Source organism: Lepidothrix coronata, unplaced genomic scaffold (genome assembly GCF_001604755.1).
Source record: "Lepidothrix coronata isolate B3197 unplaced genomic scaffold, Lepidothrix_coronata-1.0 Scaffold63, whole genome shotgun sequence".
Lineage (NCBI taxonomy): Eukaryota > Metazoa > Chordata > Aves > Passeriformes > Pipridae > Lepidothrix > Lepidothrix coronata.
Window position 1 is genome coordinate 2,917,096 of NW_016690243.1, and position 20,539 is coordinate 2,937,634.

Genomic DNA, 20,539 nt, shown 5'->3' on the forward strand with positions numbered 1-20,539 from the left:
AGAATGTGCTCCCATCTCTCCCAGGCTGAAGCACGATATGTATTAGTACTTTTGCCTCTGGTCCACAGCAATGAGAAGCAAGTCAGTTCTGGATTGCTCTGCAGCATGTGACTGCAGTCATATGCAGACACTTGTGTCTGGATGGCTTCTGGGGCAATAATGGGACTTACTGTTCCCCATTTACTAGAAGTGGACCTTTTTCTGGAAAAACTTTGTTGGGTTTTTTTTCATATTCCTATATTTTCTTAAACATCAATAAATATATAAATCTGATTTGATATAATTTAATTCGTTGCAAATACTTGCAAAATAAATGTGATGGGGTATTTTTTAACATATGATGTTTTGTATTTTGAAATTAGTTTTCATTTTCTTCAGAAGACAACTCCACAGTTACAACTTTAAATCTCCAGCTTTCCTATTTACTATGACACTGGAACACACATTGTTGCTGCTGTGTTTGAGAAACTCTCTGGTGTTTTAAAGCTTAGAATTAGAAGTTACTCTTATGTTAAATTTCTTTTGTGCATCCCAGACTAATTAAGAATCCATTAACATGAACTGCTTTGCCACTTTTTATTGGTGATAGGCCTAGAGGTGTAGAATAAAAATCCTTGAAATGTATTTCACCTTCTAAATAGAGTCTTTAGAGAATAATAATTTCTGAAGTATTTTTCCAATAATGGTAGTTCAGCACTCGGAGATTGGATACACACACATTTCAATATTGTAATGTGTGGAAGCTTCGAACTCTGCATTAATGTGTTTATTTCTACTTTGATCCCACACTGTGTGTGTGTATACTTCTATAAAAGGTTTCTCAGGCTGGGTGTGACTTTCACTTGTTCTTTTTGCAATTAAATATCCGGAAACAAAAGTTTCTTGATGGTTTTTAGTCCTCAATTAATGCTTTAAAGGGAAAAAGAAACTCTGGTATAGCCCTGCAAGTTCCATGTGGAAAATACCCATAAATATCACCTAATTACCATATTCCACAAGATATTTAAAAATATGTCTGTAACATAATGAATTGGAGAAAGTATGGTAGAAGGTGTACTTGTTGCCTTTCCTACTGCTATTAAAGTAATGCTCAGCATTCCTGTCCTTACTACATTGTATGTATATGTAGAGACCCCATAGCCTTATGAGGCTTTTCGGTCAATGTGGATTTGCAGAACAGTGTAGATAGGGGATTTCTTTAGCATCAGACTGAAAAACCCATAAAATCCATGAAGAAAACAAATCTACTTCATTAATTTTTCCTATTCTTTGACATTAAGCAATTGAGATAGATATCAGACATGAGATCAGAGAACTGCTACTGCTGTTATACAGTCAGTGTGTCATTTCAACAGTGTATCATTTCACTTTAGGGAAGGTGAAATCAGCTCAGTTCTTACAGTCCTTCAAGCTTTTTAGTGACACTTGAGGACAGGCTTCTTTCTTCCTCTTGGGTGCTTCCTGCTATAGTAGAAGACATTCTGTTGTTCTGTTACACTTCCAGGAACACAGAGCAGCTGTAAGGACTGGATGCTCTTCTGTAGCTAAACTAAACACCACCAGCCCTCCCACCAAACAAACAAACAAAGCCCACTCTCAAAAAAACCCCCCAACAACCCCCCCCCCAACATGAAGTAATTTCAGCTTTTAAGTAACTTTCAGTAACTTAAGCTTTTAAGAAGCTGAAGTAACATCTGCAATTTAGGAATCATTCAAGAAATGTTTAGATACTCATAATAAATTTAGTTTCTGGAAATCATCCATTGATTGTAATTGAGCATAATAGGACATACTTTCCAATGGCCTTCTCATCTCCTATTTTTAGATTACTTTCCATAAAGTGGATACATTTTTTCCTTGCCTGAGGTGTAGTTGGTATATCTTCGGTTATTGAATTTAATAGCATTGTGTGTGGGTAAAAGATGGATTATGGATTGAAAGGTTCCCAGAGTTGCGGGGTAAAGGCAACTTTACTCCCCAGCCTTTGCTCAGGAATGCAATCTTTACTCGGGATGGCTTTGCTCCCCAACCAATCTGATCATGGTCAGTGAGAAAAGAGAGGATGCTCTGTTTTCCCTGGGGTGCCTCAGTTCATATCTGAGTCTGCACAGTAAAGTGCTGTGGGGACCTTGTCCTATGAAGTACACCAGGTCCTCCTCAAGTGAGCCCCCTCACTCTCCCAGGACTTAGTGACATTTTGCGTTTGCCTCATATTTGATGCTCTGAGACACTGTAGATTTATTTTTTTTTTTGCCAGCTGAGACAGACTTCTATGGATGGGGGAGGAAACTTGAAAAGGAGGTTTGCAGTAACCACATGGCCTGTGACTCGTTGCTAATATCAATCAGGCCTCTTGGTAGGCTGTCCTTTGGAAGTCTGCAGTAGCTCACAGCAGTGCTTCAGAAACTGGTGGGTGCTCTCAGAGGTATTCAGTGTCCCTTTTTGTTATACTTGTGGTTTCTTGTTTTTCTTTAATAAAAAATCACGACAAGCCACACCCACCAAAAATTCTTTGATTCCACTGACCTTATTTTCCCTCCCCTTCCATTAATTTGCATATATTCACTACCTCTTCTATTTTTCACTCATTTACTCTCTGGCTCTGCAGACTGTGTCTTATTTTGCCTTCCCGGTAGAGCTTTGAATTTTATAGAGTCAGGAGCTATCCTTGCTGTGGACTCCTCTGGTGAGAAAAGGCAAAAGGAGATTGCTGCCATGGCCACAGCTGCTACTGCTGCTGTCATGATCATTTAATTGCTGCAGCCACTCTTACTGCTAATTATTATGGGAATAATTAACACTGATCAAAAATGTGAAGTGCATCCCCTACTTTACATATCTCTATGAACAAGCAATAAATCAAAATGAGAACTCAGCAGAATTATACAGAAGCAACTTGCTGCTCTTGGCTTAGTTCTTGGAATGGCAAACCTGAGTGTTTTGGTTTTTTTTCTTTCCCCAAACGTTAATTGATAATTGAAAGCATAGAAGAATTTACTATAGATGTAACTTATTAATGTAAACAAAGTCTCTGCTGCTTCTAAAGCATCTGTCATATAAAACTGTGCTGTTGGCCCTCAAGGCCAGTGAAGGCACATTAATTCTACAACAAATTACTCTAATTTATAGAACTGTTGTATTATATCAAAAGTCCAATTGGAAGCCATCATTGCCCTCTAACTCAGTGTTAATATATCTGTTTTTCCAGTAATTGCATAATGACTGTTAACTTTTATTGTACAACAGATCAATGGTAGTGAACTAAGGAGTATGTTATTTCTATTAAGTGAGTGGGGTATTTGAACTAGCTTAGTGTTCTGTTGAAAAGGACAGCAATTGATTGATGTGGAAAAAATGAATGTGAGAGTAGCACTGCAAAACGTGCAAGTTTTTCTATTTTTTCTGTGATTTTCTGATTCTTCATTAAAGTTGTGGGCATGATGTCTGTAGCATTCATGCAGATTTCCATGAAATCATCCCCGACAATCTACAAAAATTAGATGCTGTTTGGTATTTTTTAAAAGTGTGCCATTTCCTCTGCCCAACTCATCTGACTAACTCCTCCCTTGTCCTATGTGGAAAAAAATATAATTATCTTCCTGTGACTTAAAATACCAGATAGCAAGAAGTGAGATGAAAAATCCATCAGTTGTTTGTGCAGCCTGTTGACAGGTTTAGTTTCAGGCCCTTAGAAATCTTACTTTTTTTCTTTCCTGTAATTTTTTTTTATTGAACCCTCAGCACTAAGAATGCTGAGATATTTAGGCATGAGATTTAATGACTGCTACCAAAAGAGCTGTAGCTGATATGTCCACTTCCTTCTTCTGTCAAAAGGTTATTATTGTTTTGCATTTGAAAATTAAAATTACTTTCTAATGTATTATCAGCTAGGAATTTTGATAAGGAGAGGTAGAAGAATGCAACATTGTTTTGACCAGTGTTGCTATAGTAGTTGTTTCTTCTTACATTTTGTCTTTCTTTTTGTAAATGACTTAAACATTGAAGGAACAAAAATGGGTACCACTTTGAGAAAGCAGAAGGAATATATAGTATATAGGCCATGACTGAAATGTTTTGCCCTTGGATTTTATAAAAGCTTATAATGAATGATGTATAGAAATGTTTGTGGGAAACCTGATGCTCTTTGAATATTTTTCAAATGTATATGTAAAAGGAGTATCAGAGTCTTACACTATACTCATTTTCAGTAAGGTAATAGTCTTTAAAACTGTTGGAAAGGATACATGCTTTGTTCTCAGAATTCACTGATTGTCAAATCTTATTGCTAAATTAGGCTCTTTTATCATTTAGAGGTTAATGTAAGACAAACAACCTTTTTTTTACTGTTAGAAAGATCTTTGAGAGTTCTGGAAACTAATAAATGTCATTGGCTGTATAGGAAGCATCTAATATCTTCAGCTGATTAAGATTTGCTATCAGTCATTAATAGGCAGTGGAAGCTGGTGTTAAAGACTTTCAAAATGAAGATGCATCACACTACAATAGATTCATTTAACAAATGGGTTTGATGTTCACTTAAAGAAGAGAAAGATTAAGCTTCCACCAACTTCTATTTACTTATTCAGACTACTTGCTTTTGTTCTCCTTTGCCTTTCTGCCTTAATGTCATAAGAAAGAGCTTGCTTTCTTTCACAGCTTTCTGTGAAAAGTTTCTCAAAACAATTGGTTGGATATTTATAGTGTAGTAGGCTTAGAAAAGCCTCTATGATATCCCATCCACAGTCAATAGGAACATTCCCTTGCTATTTCTGACTTGGTTTTCTGTCCTTTTGAAACACTTAGCAGAGGACCAAGCCTATTCAGGACAAAAGAAGAGATCTTGCAGGACTGTCTCACTTTCTTTGCAGCAGCGTAGCTGAATTTATGCTTATTTTGTGAATTAGTTAATCACGTGCTTTCTTTGGTCAAGAAATTTTCCTGATAACCAAAACTGAGACTGGGCGGCTGTTCTGTTTGTCTCAAAAGTATCCTTTATTAGAAGTTGGGTTTGTTCCAATCTTGAAGCTGTTATAGCTGTACATTCTAGTGTGGTTACTACTTAAGGTTAATAGACCTTATGTCAACAGACAGAGATCATCTTTCCCTAGCTAGGTCTCTGACTGGATCAAAAGAATGACATCCTTAGAAGACACCATGCAGGGAATGCTGTAGCTTTGACCTGGATTCTTGTTATGACATGATTAAATAAAATTGTGGCCTGCCATTTCCTTTCATTATCTATTATTCATTTCTCTCATAGCAAAGTCACTCGTTTATCTGTTTTTTGTCTGTCTTTGGATGGGTGTACAATTTGGTAAAAGGAGCCCATCTGTACAGAAATTCATAGCCTTCTGACTTCTAACTGTGCTTTCTTCAAAGATCACAGAATCATAGGAAAGCTTAGGCTGGGAGACATCTCTGGAGATCATCTAGTCCAATCCCTTTGCTCAAAGGAGGGTCAGCTATAGCATGTTGCTCAGGACTGCAGGTTGTTGGGTTTTGAAAGCATCAATACTAATTGACTCAAAGCTTACTGTTACAATAAACATGAAAAAATACCAATGTAAAAATTTACTATTTTAACAGTTTCCACAAACATCTTCAGTTTGCTTTGTATGTATTTGTCTTCTGTTGTTTGACTATGTTGTAATTATAAATTGTAATGAATATATTTTAAAAAATTGTCAAGATTTTCAAGACTAATCAGAGAATTTTGAGTGTTACTCTGAAACTTTTAAAGACTAACTATTAGCCTTGTATATCAGCACTTAGTGAAAATCAAAACTCCCTATGGATGTCCCATTCTTTGTTGAAAATCTGGATGTATAATGCAAGGAAAGATCTGTAAATAAGTGCATAGACAGGCAGAACAGCATGTAGATTAACTTATCAAATTTTTTTGACTGATAAACTACTATCAGCACTCAAAATTTTTGCTGACTAATGAAAATCTTTTTTTTTTTGTGATGCTTTGATATGGGACCTGTAATGGTCTTCTCTTTCATCACTGGTATGCAGACCACAGCTTGTGAATGACAGATAGGAAACTGAGAAGTGGTTAGTGTGTGTTAGTGATGTCCATAAGCCTTACTTATAAACTCTTGTCAAATATTTCCGTCCATTTCTTACTTGAAAATAAACTTCTGTCTTACTTTTACTTTTGATGTATCAAAACCATTAAATTATTAAATATGCCATGAATTATGATATCACCAGTCAAGCTTTGTTGTTTGTGTCATGTCTTTTACTTTGAGAAGACTTTATAAGTACTGTATGCTGCTCATGGAGAAAACGCTAGGGGTTTTTCTGTAGAATAGATAATTGTAAAGAGTAAGACTCATGCTATCTGCACCTGATAGTAAAAAGTGGTGTAACAAATATTTTTAGCTTTCTGCTTAGATTGGGTAGTTTGCCAGTCTGATCTTTCCTAGGCCATGTATTAATGAAAAGAAGGTATATGCAGTTGTTTAGATTATTAAATAGAGAAGTGACCACCTAAAGCCTGACAAATATACTGTAGCACTAATTAATTGTTTTTAAGCTTATATCTTTCTACATTAAAGGCCAGGATTTTAACTGGATACTTATGCTTAACCCAGGTGTGACATTTTACAGCTATTCAGGGTCTGTAACAGCCCTGTATTTACTAAAATCTGCCATAGGTCTCTACTATTAGTAGAAAATAGCAGGCCTGCTGTATATACTGCAGCTGTTTCCATTTTCCTAGGATTAGGAAACTTGTTTCTCTTATTAGAAAGACTCAAATGTTGTGTGACATGAAGTACTTAATGTCTTATTCCTATCTATAGAGATAGATATAAACAGATGCAGATTGGTTTGTTTGTGAGCAGAATTGTAAACTGAATTTCAGTCTGGGTGAGATTTGAAGATTGATTGAAGACAGAGCATTAACGCTCACACAACCTGCATGTAATGCTGTACCTGCTTGCTATCACCAGTACCTTGTGAGGGGTGACACTTCATCAGCATTCCAAGAATTTACAGTTTTCTACTGCAGTAAAAGCTTTCTGATAATACAAACATATTTCTAGATTTTAAAATACATAATTTCTCTTTTTGTCTCTGAAATGTATTTATTTTAATGATTTATAAAAAATAAATACATTTAGTGCAACTAGGTCTTTCCCACTGGCATTACATATTACTGCTCTTGGTTAGGAGGATACTTAATAATGCTTTTCAAGTATTCTCATAAAATGGTAGCAATATCAGCCATAGTGTTAAAATTACTAAATTTTATATAAGTAATTTCTATAACTTATGGAATTTTGGCTTGGCCGTTAAATGCTGAAGACAGGTGAGGACCACTGTGTGTGCCAAGCAGTCTCCCCAAAAGGGCCTAGTGGTTGGCTGGCAGCTGAGCTAACCTACTTCAGCTGGAAAGTGGGACAGAGTTCAGTCGTGCAGATCATTTCTCACACTGAGTTATTGACTGCATTTGCCTCCTCTTCTCTGAGAAATTTCGCATTAAACAGAATCAAGTGTGTTTGCAATGTCCAAGGCCCATTTACCAAATCAGAAAATACCTGAGGTCTCAAAGTTTTGTTTAATATTGAGAGATAAAGTGGTACCCATATCATTTCAGTACTAGATTTCCTGTACTCATTTTGATTTCCATTCTTCAACATGCAGGAAACAATCTAATGTCTACTAGAAAAAGTCATAATTGCTTTTCATTATTTGCAATATTAGAAGTGTATTCAGCAATATGGGTCATAGTTTTTAAATTGTGTTCTTAGATTCTTCAGTCGAATGCTTCATAGTTTTTTTAAAATGAACTACAGATTTTCATGTTTAAATCTTACTAATCAATGCATTTATTTGCTGTGCTATACCAATTTATCTGTTTACTGTTTTCATAGGCATTCTGCAAGTCTATCCCTTTCTGTTTTTCTGGAGACTGAAATAACTGAACATTTTATTTAATTTCCACACTGCAAGTAAATTACTCCCTCTGTTATGCAGGCCTTCATGCTAGACTTGTCTGACATGGGAAAGCTCCCTGAGAATGCAGAGAACTTACTTGATCTGCATATGCTTAGCGGCTGAAAACAGAATTTCTTACTGACACACACTCTCCTCTAAACACTGAAGAAATCTGTGTTACCAAGATTTTGATATTACTGGGATAGAAAGGGACTCTGTCCAGAGAGGCACTGATTTATTTTTCTTTGACCTACCATTTCAAGAAATTACTTTTGGTAGACTTTGTATTTCTTCTGAGAGAAAACTTTTTCCATCAAATTTGTCCACATGAGGACGTGAAGTTAGAGGTAAAAGCACTTTTTCTTTTTAGTTTAGGCCAGGTAGACTAGATAGTCCAAAAATAAATGTCTCTAATACTAGAAACCTATTTTGTTTGTGGTGACTGTTCAGACAGGACCAAGAGGAACAGGAGTGCTTTTATGACTTTCAGTATTAGTGTTATATTAGCAGTAAAAGATGCGAGTTCTATTCAGCTAAATGCTGTAACAGCACACAGAAATATATAACTGCAGTAAGTAATCTCTTTCCTCTCCACTCTCTCGTCTTTACTTTTTTATTTCTTTTCTATGAGATAATGTCTGGGAACGTAAGACTTGCAATATTGTGAAGCAATTGTAATTGGGACATTGGGGTTTACTGCACTAGGAAAATGAAATAAAAATGATTTGCTGCACAGATATTAATGCTAGCTATGAAAACCCTCTCCACAGAAGTGTCTCTAAGGCGGGTGGCCATTAATAATGCTGAGTTTCCTGATGATTTGAAGAGGCCTTTCTCTTTGCCTGCCAGGGAAGACAGCATGAGGATTAAAGCATAAGTTTCATAGCTTTTCTCGCTCAGATTTTATGCAAACTCTATAATGGATCACTTTGCATATTCCCCAGTTTGCCTGTCTTGTTTAAACTGTGTGGGTTTGTTCTGAAGGTTAATCTTAGTAAATTAGGTTTATTGTTTCACTGTAAGATAGAGATGGGACAAGTCTACTACTCTGCTTATGCCTCACCTTGATCTCAAGGGCATGGACTCTTTTTTGAGCAAGCTGACAATTTGGGTTTTTGTTATCTGGTTTATTTTTTACAATTCTGCTAAGCACTAGATGCTGCAGGGAGTTTGTGCAGTGACAAATGATTTCATCTCTGAAATCCATTTGCTCAGGAGGTACCACCAAGCACATAACTGAAGTAAACACTATTGCTCACAACACACTGATGTGTAGGGGCCTGCAATAAATGTTCAGTTGAAAGCAGTGACAATGACCTTTCCCAAATCTTCGCTCGCGAAGACTGGCCATTACAGGAATAAAAATGCAAGTTAAAATTGTGGTTTACCTTCTCTGTCAACTGGGTTGAAGGCAGAGTCTGCTGTGGGTCTGGAGCTTGTGGCTTGACAGATACCTTTGATTTATGGTGAAGAGCAGTCTGATGAAAACCTAGCACAGCCACATAACTTTTGATGTGCAGGTAATGTAAGCCTGTGAGTTGAAGGTATGGAGAAGATTTAAGTAGGATTTAGCTGAGCTATATTTACATGAGCCTTTTCAGGATTTGTTATGAACTTTGTCTGTAAACCCTATTTTATTTTATCATCTAGTCTTTCTTGTGAGGGCTCCTGAGCTATTTGTTATTTCAGTTTCTCATCCTATTTTCTCCCCATAAATGCTTGTAATTGGTATTACCAGTCTCTCCCAAGACTTCTGAGTCCCATGAAATGATGGCCTCTAGAATCAACTCTTGCTTTGGATTATCTGCATTGAATCAATAATGGATAGAGCTGCTGTAGTGGAAAGTGCTGCATGAACTGTGCAGCTTTTACCAGCCCTGTCTCAGGATACATTGTGTGAGGAGAAAAAAATGGAGGGAGGGAATTTCACCTGAGGGACTGTGAAGGTTGCTGGAAGATGGCTGGCACCATGAAGCAAGAGGAAACATCTAAGGTACTACAAAGATGAAAACTCACTGATAAGAGTTTTTCCCTGTCACTGATGTCTAGAAATTAAATACAGAATATTTGGATTAAACAGCACAGCTCTTTCCAAAGGGATATATGCAATCAATCATCCCTGGAAAGTGCTATTGACTGGTATCTTAACTAGACTGAATAAAATACTGTTGTGTACTACAAGATATAATTTTTCATGGTAGACAAATTTACTAATGACTCACTAGATAGCTTTTTTTCCTAACTATTGTTCACTTAAAATGCAGACCTAGAAAGTAAATTTTTCACAGAGGATTAATTTGGGTAAAAGAGAAAGCAAAAATTGCCTTTTTTTCCCCCAGCTTGGCTGCTGGGCTGTGTAACAGCTCACTCTTTGTAGAACTGTGTTAGTAGGGATTTAAAATATACAGGTTTTTGTATGTGAACAAACAGGTTCAGCTCTTCAATATCCAGCTCTTTGGTAAATATCTTGCTACTATCCTTGGTTTGGGGTTTTTTTTGGTATGTTTTCATAGATACAGCTTTGTGTGATGGTGGTGGTGGGGTTGTTGGAGATTGGAGTGGTTTTCTTTTTTAAAACTTTTTTTTTTTAATGTTTGTGTTTTGTTTTGGTGTTAAAGAAAGTTAAACTTGAGTCAAAAGTATCAGTAAATGGGCCTATTTTTTCTTGGTCTCCTAGTGAATGGGTTTGTTGCCTTAATCTCTCAATTTCCCAGACTCAGCCCATTGCCAAAATAATACAAATATTTACATGTAGCTTATAAGAGCAAAAGTGAAGGACCTTCTTCCTTTTGTACATTGTATATATTTGATACTTCTGTTCTGTTGATGGTTTTTAAGTGATAGGCGTTCTTTTAATGTGTTTTCTCCTATCCTCACCTTAAGGTAATAGATGAAGTCTCTCCTTTTGTTACTTTCATTTTAGTACACTTTTAACTATAACACAGTGAGGTGAAAGGTGCTTCTGTTAAGTTGTCATGCAAAACTGAAATCTGGAGTCCAGGTGTTTGGTTTTAGCTCTACTTGTCAGAATTTGTCATTCTACTTTCAATACAGCAGTGATTTTATCCACCCTCCTGATTTTTAGGGACTACTTTTGTCCATAATACAGTTGTACTTATGATTGTTTTATGCTAATGCAGGATGTACCCATACTTTCTAGAAACTTTTACTTCTACTTATCCTTATCTTTAAATGCATCTTAAAGATTTTTCTGGAGACATCGATTATTTGTTTTTTTACCTGTTGTCTATCCTACTGCGTTTCAGTTGACAAATGTGTTTGTCATTATTTATTATTATAATTTTTATTTATGTCTTCCTAATTTGTTGTGTAATGTATGTCTATATTTTGTTGCAGTATGTGCAGATCCAAATAGCTTGTTCATCTTGAACATTTTTCCTTCACAGAATACCTTTCTACCATTTATATTTTGATTTTACTAGAGAGCGTGTGTGTGTGCGTGTGTGTGTGTGTGTATTGTTTTGGGCATTATGATTTCCTAGGTAGCATTCAGTTTTTAGACTGTTGTTATATCTTTGTGATTTTGGATACCAATACTGCCACCAACGGTGGTATCTACAACTCAGGTAGATGTAGTTGAACAAGATGTGGGAATGCTGTTGATTCTAGTGGTTCATCAGAAATCCCCCTTTCTCCCTCTGAGAGTAGGGCTCAGGCAAAGGACTCTGTTCTGAAGAACTTAAGAGCTTCAGGCTTTATCTAGACAAGTCTGTCTTCATTTAAATGCAGGCTATATTCACTGTAGTCTCATCTGAGCTGGGTACAAAATGTATGATTACATAGCTTTTAAAGGAAACAGGATTTTATGAGAATACTGAATAATAATTTTTTCTTCCTTCCTTGAAGATCTAACAGATTACGCTTAATGTTGCTTCTGAACATGACAACAGGCAGGAAGGCTGTAAACATAGTAAAAGGGTTCTTCAGAATTTACTTGCTAGTTTGTTTTTTGATTTCTTTTATCCTTTTCATGCATGATTCAGAACTGTAGTCGCAAACTCAGCTTCAGAACTCACAATAAATCACAGCATATTCAGGGTGGAAGGGACCTCAGAAAGTCTCTAGTCTAAGTTTCTACTTGAATCAGGGTCAGTTGTGACAGGAGACCAGGTTACTCAGCACTTTATCTGGTTGGTAGCCTTAAAAACTTGTAGTTTGGGAGACTGCACAACCTTCCTGAGCATCCTCTTTCACTGTTGGACTGTCTTATGGTGACAGTTTTTCCTTATAACCTCTCAGAAGCCAGATACAAAAAGTCTAGGATGTCAGAAGGAAGAGGAAGTAGGAATCTGTCTCATTTCCTACCTCCATTCTTCTCATTTGTAACCTTTCCCCTCTTAAGCTTCTATTTTAACCTCCTCTTTCCTGCCACTCCAAGTGTCACTGATGTGATGTATCCATATCCTTTGAATTTCGTACAAGCACTACTCTTTAAAAGTTTGTGATGATGATGACAAAAGTAACCACAAAAGGAAACTAAGGCAAAGAATGCTTTACTAGTAGCATTATATTTAAAAACATATTGCTTCTTTGGCACTCAAAGGCTGATACTAATGATAAACAAAGAAATACCCTATGGTTATTTTGTAGTTTTCCTTTTCTGTTTAAGAATAGCATAACATGATTTAGAAAGATTATGCTGCCAGAAACTACAGTGTAATAAACGGGTTTTTTTCCAGTAATGTTAAAATATGATATTCTATTAAATTCTTCAGTTGGAAAACTCAAGAAACATGCATACAGTTATTTCTGATTTTTTTTTTTCAATTTGGTTGATTAATGTTTTCGTAAGTTAAGTTTTGTTTAAAATCTATTTTTTTTCTTCTAATATCCCAGACTAGAACCTTGGTTTTGCACCTAGAGGATATGTCATGAAATTAATAGCAACTATAATGTTTCTTGTTAGAATAATTGTAAAATTAGGAATCAATCTAATGAGAAATACCAAAGCATGCTGAAGGAGGTTTCAAAAGATGATTACATGGAATTCAGTGGGTTATTTGAATATTAAAAGATTAAGATCTGCCTTGAAAGACTTGAAAAAATTGCCTATGGATTTTATGTCTAAAATGTAATGAATTTAAAAAACAATTGTATGGTATAAGGAGCGAATTCCTTTGGACATAAAGTCAATACGTTGATATCTCAAGGGAACAATGCTGCAGTCAGTGTTACTGCATGCTTTCATCTATGATGGAGTGAAAGGCTGTACTAGTAAGGTGATATGGCCCAACACAGAGGCAGCTCGTTGCTATTCACATGGATAAAAACACAGTGAAGCACTAATGCCAGAGTCTCAGACCAGTAGAGCCAGGCAGAAAATGCATAGATTACCTTGCACTGGTCAGATATATGAAGAAAAAAACCAACTTCTACACTGTTTCGACTTACGAATTCTTCATTTGGAGACTGGGAGAATGATATTAGCAGATTTTGTCAGTTTAGTGACAGCATATTCTATTGAAAAGGGGAATCTAAAGCAAATAGAGTTCTTCCACTGTTTTGAAAAAGGTAGGAAAAAATGTGGAAAAAATATCCATTGACATGGTGATTTGCCTTCAGCCAGAGTAGTGTTCAATTCTAACGTCACAACTAAAACTGAAGCAGGGTAGATTAGTGAATCTAAACTGTTCTGGGTCAGAAATCGAGCTAAAATGGTTGCTTACAGTTTTATTGTTAGGGCAATATGAAATGATAGAGAAGCCAAGAACTAATTGGGAACTGAAAGGCAGTTTCATTACCCAGATGTTTAGATGGTGCTTTAGATAAGATACTTGATCATCATGTTGTCTAACTTGAAATTCAGTGATTATCCAGAAATCTAAAAAAAATATTGGAAACCAGTTCATGCAATCTCATTCATCTCTGGAAATAACTTGAATTTCTTGCAACAAATGATGGAAAGAATTAAAAGATTTTAGAAGTCCTTCAAAACAAATCAGCTCCCAGGTGATTTAATACAATTTAATACACTGGGGAAATCATTGTATCTGGTTTTGTAAAAGGCAAATGTAGTAAGTTACCTGCAGTCTTCCTCATAGTGTCATAAATTATGAATAAGTTTGCTATATGAATATAATTTTTTCTTTTCTACTTTTTTCTTTCCTGCAAATCTGTCAGCATAAAGAATAGTTACATTCAAGCTCTTTTATCCTGAGCAAAGGCCATTTCTAGGAATGAGTGTGCTTTTCTTGATAACTGTGACCTACAAAAAGTGAATGAGAGCTCCAGGCTTTTTTTGTGTAATAATATTTAATACATATAAAAATCTTTTTTTCTGACAATGTATAAGTTATTAAAATTGGAGTAACCATAGATTTTTCTTGTCATCTGGAATATGCAAATTAAATGCACTGTGGCAGTTAAATTTTAGTTACATAAGTTATCAAAGTTGAAATTGAAACTTAAATTTTCTAGCTGAGGAAAAAGGAACCAGAAAATTCTGCATCTAAAATGCTGTGCCTGTACCTTTTACAAAAACAAACCCAAACGATAATGGGTTGCTGGAAACCAGTGGATGCTTCAGGAAAACTCTCTTATGCAGAAGAGAATGAAAATTTAAATTTTACTGTATTTATGTGAGAAGAGAAGGATACTTAATCTCATTCAAGGGAACATGCCAAATGAATGCCTTAAACTTTGTAAAAATGCTTGTTGTTCTCAACTGGAAACTGTATAAATGATACCATTTCTTAACAATATCTAGTTGTTGTGCATTAGAATGTCTTGCTTAGTTGTTTGAAGCTAAAACAGAAAATAAAACTTTTTCTTAATATGAAGATAGTTTTGGAATTCACTTGGAAAATTTTTAATTTCATGAATCACCTGAGCTAGGCAGCTTTGCAGAAGAATATGAAACAGATATCTTCGGCTTCACTGATGCTTAGCATATGAAGTATATATAGTCATCCTTTTCTCACAGTTTCTCACACTAAAATTTATGCTCAAGATATCTCAGAGATAATATTGCATGATTAGAAATGTTCAATATGTTTAAGAAGTAAAAAGTACTGAATTCTAGAATAGCAAAAATTTGCCATCAGAATGCCAGAGTGGTAAGTGGAGAACATGCCTTATCAATACTAGACATACTTAATAAAACCAGAGAGGAGGTGTCAAGATGTTTAAAGAGAAATCTTTTGTTTGAGGCTGATATTTGTGTGTTTAAGCTGTAGATAAACGTTTGCTGCTCTGTATTTCTAGTTTTGTAACAGATTGTGCTGTGTTTGCAGTGATTTCTGAGGTTTGAGCTAATATGCTTATCCTCATTGCTATTTTGCAGAAGCCTTTAATAAATTTTAAGAAGTGAAGAAAGTCCCTTTGTACTTTGTTGTACTTTTGGGTTTTGAATAGGCAATGTGTGCTTTTGTTCCCTTGTTAATTGTTCATAATAGTTGCACAGTCTGATCTTCCACTTGTTGAACTCTTGCTTTCTACCTCTCAGTTATATCTTTTTGCTGTTACTGAAGGTATGTTCAGTACTGAAGGTGTGCTTAATAGGTGTTTGTTCTAGGTGTTTGTGTAGGTCTTGCTATAATGAAGATTAGCGTGTGTAATGAAGAGTGTGGTTTACAGGATACATCATTGTTGTTCGTTTCTATACAACTATGATGCTTCTGAGTGACTCTTAATGGTGTTCTCTTGCTAGACCTCAAATCTCTGTCTGTTTTCTTGGAGAAGCTGGGAGATTTCGAGACCTGAGAAGATAGATACATTGAAATAGTTCAGGTTTCTATCCATGTTTGATTTCTTGGTACTTTGTTATGCAGTGGAGGAACTTTGTGTTTCATGAGGGACTCCCCATTTCTTTGGTCCTGAGACCATTAAATGGATTGTTACCTCAGTAACTACACCCTCATTTACTAGTTAACTAGAGGGTATGTGAGGTATTTGAAGCAGGAACTTGCCAGGAATACTCATGTCAATTTAGCAAGGAAGAATAAAAAGCAGCTTTTTTTAAGTTGCAGTTTATGGAAGCTTTACTTCTGCAACATGTCAGCACCAGTGGCTGCAATGCCAAGTGTGCAGAGCAAGTAAATAATGCAGTTGGGCCTTTTAGAGGGAATGGCCTGTGTACTGTATTCAGATTCCCATCTTCAACGTGCACGAGGTTGAAGAGAAGTCCATCTGCATTCTTATATTTAATGCCTATTGTTTATACACTGTGAGATACAAAGTGTGGAATCCACTTGTGTTTTTGTTGAAGGATATGCCCTGGTTTAACCCCAGCTGGCATCTCAGCCCCACACAGCCTTTACTCACTCTCCCTGGTGGAATAGGGGAGAGAACTGGAAAAGTGAGAGAACTCATGGGTTGAGGTAAAGACAGTTTAACAGGTAAAGCAGAAGCCACACACACAAGCAAAGCAAAACAAAGAATTCATTCACCACTTCCCATGGGAAGGCATGTGTTCAACCATTCCCAGGAAAGCAGACCTCCATCATGTGTAGTGGTTTCTTGGAAAGACAAATGCCGTCATCTCTGAACATCCTTCCTTCTTCTTCCTCCAGCTTTATAGGCTGACGATGATGACATATGGTCTGGGACATGACCCCTTCTTTGATCAGTTGGAGTCAGCTGTCCCAGCTGTGTCACCTCCCAGCTCCTTGTGCACTCCCAACCTCCTCACTGGTGAGGTGGGATGAAATGCAGAAAAGGCTTTGACTGTAAGCTCTGTTCAGCAATAGTTAAAACATCCCTGTGTTATCCACACACTTTTCAGCACCAGTCCAAAACACAGCCCCATACCAACTGCTATGAAGAAATCAACTTTGTCCCAGTCAAAACCAACATAAGATATAAGCAAGGAACTTGCAAACTTCTCTTTATTTGTGTGTAGGCTCACTATCCATATTTCATTTGAGTCTCCAGACTTGGAAGATTGGTCCTGGGTATGGTATCAAAATTAAATTGAGAGACTGACAATATGCCAAAGCTGGAAATTTGGAAGCAAAATCACTCGTTTTCCCTATGATATCTTCATGTTTCTGTCTCTTACATGAAATTATTTGGCAAACTCCCAGAACATTTATTCAAAAGTAATATAACTGAGTGAAAAACTGTAGCCACCAACATCATGTATACCTAAGTGATAGTTATAGCAAAACATACTGGTAAACTAATTTAAAGATGTTAAATGCTTTATTCATTTGCTACTTTCTGAAGAATCCTTAGGGTTCTCCTTCAAGAAGAACAAGGACTGGTTTGATGAAAACAATCAAGAGATCCAGGAATTGTTGAGGAAGAAGAGAACTGCTCACCAAACACACCTTGCACTGCCATCCTGTCATGTAAGAAAAGCAGCCTTTCGCCTTACATGCAGCAAGCTCCAGCAGAAACTCCGTGACATCCAGAACAAGTGATGGACCAATCTAGCTGAAAAAACTCCATTATGCACAGGCACGGGTGATCGCAGAGGATTCTATGAGGCCCTGAAGAGAGCATACGGGCCTTCATACCAGGTCCAAAGCCCTCTACTCAGTGCAGATGGTCAAACGCTTCTGACAAATAAAACCTCCATTCTGAATCGTTGGTCTGAACACTTTCAGACTCTCTTCAGCACCAACCGTGTAGTCCAAGACTCAGCAATTCAGTCCATCACACAACATCCGGTGAAGAATGAATTGGATACTGTCCCCACTTTGGGAGAAACTCTTAGGGCCATTCAGCAGGTGAAAATTGACAAGGCAACTGGGGTTGATGGAATTCCACCTGAAGTCTGGAAACATGGGGGCCACGCACTCCATGCTAAATTTCACGAGTTTGTGGTGTGCTGTTGGGAACTAGGCGAACTCCCATCAGACCTTCGTGATGCAGTCATCATCACTCTGCATAAGAAGAAAGGAGTCAAATCAGACTGTTCAAATTACCGTGGTATTACTCTGCTCTCCATTACTGGCAAAATCCCAGCAAGAATACTCTTGAACAGATTAATGCCCACTCTAGAAGAAGGAATTCTATCTGAAAGCCAATGTGGTTTCAGAGCCAACAGGAGTACCACAGACATGGTATTTGTTCTCAGACAACTGCAAGAGAAGTGCAGGGAACAGAATAAAGGTCTCTCTGTAACCTTTGTTGATCTCACCAAGGCTTTCAATACTGTGAGCAGAAAAGATCTGTGGCAGATTTTGGAACGTTTAGGTTGTCCCCCCAAGTTCCTTAAAATGATCATCTCACTTCATGAGGATCAATGCGGCCAAGTCTGATATGGGAATGCACTTTCTGAGCCCTTTCTAATAACTAATGGTGTGAAACAAGGCTGCGTTCTTGCACCAACTCTATTCACAGTCTTTTTCAGCATGATGCTCCAAAGGGCCACAGCAGACATCGATGATCAGGACGGTATCTACATTCGACACCGTACTGATGGAAGCCTTTTCAACCTAAGGCAACTGAAGGCCCACACCAAGACCTTAAACCATCTTGTCTGGGAGCTGCTCTACGCTGATGACGCCGCCCTTGTCGCCCACACAGAAGCAGCTCTGCAATGTTTAGCATCCTGCTTTGCAGATGCTGCTGAGCTCTTTGGGCTGGAAGTCAGCTTCAAGAAGACAGAAGTTCTCTATCAACCTGCACCTCAGGAAGTCTTCCATCATTCCTATATCACCATTGGCCAATCAGAGCTCAAATCAGTCCAGCAGTTTAATTACCTAGGTAGCCTCATCTCCTTGGATGGTAAGATTGACGGAGAGATAGACAGTAGGTTAGCAAAGGCATATAGTGCTTTTGGAAAACTCCATAAAAGAGTTTGGCATAATAAACACTTGAAGAAAAGTACAAAGAACAGTGTTTACAGAGCCATTGTGCTGTCTACTCTTTTATATTATATTTATATTATTTCCAAATCATGAGTCATCTACCACCACCACCTGCATCTCTTAGAACGCTTCCATCAACGCTGTCTCCGTACAATCCTAAACATCACCTGGTCAGATTACGTGACTAATACATCTGTTCTAGAACAAGCAGCAGTCACAAGTATTGAGGCCATGTTACTGAGAACACAGTTGCGTTGGGCAGGGCATGTCTCCAGGATGAAGGACCACCACCTCCCTAAGATCTTGCTTTATGGTGAACTTGCCACTGGCTGCCCTGAAGAAAAGATACAAGGACTCCCTGAAACAACATCTCAGCCTTGGCCATATTGATCACCATAACTGGTCTACTCTGGCCTCCAAATGGGAAGCCTGGAGACACACCATCTATAACACTGCTGCTTCCTTTGAGAAAACACGCAGGATCACTCTCGAGAAGAAAAGACAATGCAGAAAGAACCGTGTCTTGCAGAATATACCACCTAAGGAGTCTTTCTGCTGTGCCTTTTGCAATCGGACATGTCTGTCTCATATTGGCCTTACTAGCCACCAATGTGCTTGTAACAAATGTGGATAGAGCCTTTCCCAAATCTTCGTTCACGAAGCCTAGCCATCATGATGATGATGGCTTTTAGCAGTAAGATCTCACAAAGGCTGCTTTGACTGTGGACATGAATTCCATCAGTAGTGACCATGCCTTTTGTTTATTCCAGGTGTAATAATTAAGACTGATGCTTTGTTGCAGGTCTGTCAGATGAATGAAAAAAAATACTAATTTTAGAGACTTCCATTTTTGCCTAGCTGTTCAAACACTGGATTTCAGGATAAGCAAACACCTTGAGCTCAATTTAAGTTAATGGGCAGCCAGCCCTGAGTTTGATTCAGATTCCTCCTTTTCCTTCCTGAACTTTTAAAGCTGTTCAGGTATATTTTTATAAACAGAAAACTCTTTTGACTCCTGTACTATGCATATTGAGGTGTTGACTAGGACCTTCTAGATGTTAGAACCATTTCTTTGTGCTTGTCTTAACTGAAGGCTTAGTGGTAATAAATATCTTTGTACATACTAGTTGATGTGCTTTAGTCCCTTAAAATGAAGTAGTTAATTATTTTGTAATTGCTATTTTGGATGTTGCTGAAATATTTATTCTGGGCTATAGATAGTTGTGATTTACTCTGGCATGTCTAGCCTGATCCCTAGGGTAAGTTGCACTTTTTTTTTAGTTTGAAAAGAAAGCAGTTTGGAGTTGCCTAGCTAACTTTGACAGTTCTATTTATGGCAGCATAATTGGTTCAGTCATCTTGAGTTTAAAATATAGTATAATGTGACAAACTTACTTAACACATGCTTAGAAAAGGGTATGGGGGAGTTAACTGAAGAAATGCATTGTCATCCTTTGGGACTGAGATACTGATGCAAATCTTGTGGGGAGAGTTGTGTTGATTGCTGGGTTTTGGTGGTGGGGTTTGGGGGGGTTGTTTTTGAGTTTTTTTTGGGTTTTGTGTATGTGGTGGGTTTTGGGGGTTTTTTGTTTGTTTTTGGTTTTTTGTTTGGTTGGTTTTTTGTGGGTTTTGTTTGGGTTTTTTTGTTTGGTTGGTTTTGTGTATTTGTTTTTTCCCTCTATATATCCTAAAACTATGTAACAGCTTGTTACATTAGAGTTACCTTGGCTGTCTTTCTGGAATTCTTGATTTGCCTTGGTTTTATAATTGCCCATTCTGAAGGGAGATGACCAAGTCCCACCAGTACTGTTAGA

The 20,539-nt window shown here is 37.2% G+C and overlaps 1 protein-coding gene across 4 annotated transcripts in view; it reads left to right on the top strand.

Moving 5' to 3' along the window:
• Nucleotides 1–20,539, top strand: part of DOCK4 (dedicator of cytokinesis 4) — a 240,175-nt gene that overhangs the window by 50,789 nt on the left and 168,847 nt on the right. The gene's annotated exons all lie outside the window — the stretch shown is intronic.